Source organism: Paramormyrops kingsleyae, chromosome 11, assembly GCF_048594095.1.
Source record: "Paramormyrops kingsleyae isolate MSU_618 chromosome 11, PKINGS_0.4, whole genome shotgun sequence".
NCBI lineage: Eukaryota > Metazoa > Chordata > Actinopteri > Osteoglossiformes > Mormyridae > Paramormyrops > Paramormyrops kingsleyae.
Window position 1 is genome coordinate 16,108,286 of NC_132807.1, and position 1,564 is coordinate 16,109,849.

Here is a 1,564-nt window from a genome sequence, read left to right on the forward strand (position 1 = left end):
CTGCATTACTGTAGTATTGAGTTGAAACAGTGACTTGTTCAGTTATTTAAAATGAAATTCCAAAAACCATGGTCACATAACGTAGGGTAGTTTGTTCCAGATGCTGACCATTATTATTTTGTATACATCAGCTACGATACTGTAATGGAAATGACTCTTCATATTTCAGATTTGGATGTGGCATGGTGGTGCAGTGGTTATCACTGCTTCCTCACAGCTCTGGGACCAAGGTTTGAGCCTTTGGCATGGTGTGTGGAGTTTGCATGTTCTCTCTGTGTCATTGTGGAGTTTCCTCTAGGTGCTCTGGATTCCCCCCATAGTCCAAAAACACAATGAAATGAATTGGAGGTGCCAAACCACATGGAGTGAGTGGTGTGTGAGTGTGCCTTGCAATGGGTTAGTGTCTCATCCTGGGTTGTTCCCTGCCTTGCACCCATAGCCTCTGGGACAGGCTCTGGATCCCATGCAACCCTGAATAGGATGAGTGGTTTCAGAAGATGGATGGGTATTTCACATTTGCCCATTTTTCACAGTGCAAGGCTGCGATGAGATTTGAATATACTTCATATATAAATTTCTAAGGAATAAGTAAAATAATAAAAATGATGTTCAGATATATTTTTCATTTTCTTCACAATTCATCGATGTATCTCTTTTTGCCATTTTTTCCATCCCTCCTTCTTCCCATTGACTTCCACTCATTTTTTAGAGGATGCCCACTCAATCTCAGGGTACAAACACACACTTTACGGACTGCAGAGGTGGAAAGTTCAGGTCCAGAAAGTATAAATCCAGATCAAGGATTTGTTTCAACCAACCAGTTGAGTACTCTGTGACTGTGACTCTCTATATTCAACAGGTTGGTTGAAATAAAACCTTGGTCTGGACCTAAATTTTCCACCTCTTACGGACCGTTTAGCGGGTCCAGCGCATTTAACTGCATGTCCTCAGAAGACAGGTGGAAACTGGAGAACTCGGAGAAAGCCTGCGTACAACAGGAAAATAAAATGCACAAATATAAATAAATTACATATAGGTTTATGGGATACATTATCAAATGTCCTTCTATTACATTGTTTTGATATTAAATATGTTACGAGTGTGGAATGGGAAGAACAGCATTTGCTTACCCTCAGTTCGTGTCATTTCATTTTTCTGTTTCCATGGAGACGGCTGTTTCCGTTCTTCGAACTTTTGTGTTACACGTATTCCATTCCGGGTGCAAAATAATACCTCGCTGATTTTTAAATAATCCTCAATCAAACACATTTCAATTCATTGGGAAAATCATAGCTTAATAACTTTTTCGGTTTTAAAATATAGTTTCAAACACAATTTACTGAAACATTTTACACATACACATACAATTGTATTTTTCCCACAAAATTGTTGAATTGCAATAAAATATGACGAAGTGCACTCAATAAAGAATAAACACAATTGATATTTGATCACAGCTTGCTTTTCTATGAGCTGGTAATTACTAAAATAATTATTATATTATGGGCTTTAACCACAAAAACCTCACATCTAAAATAATAACACTACATATTGTTTCCGGGGA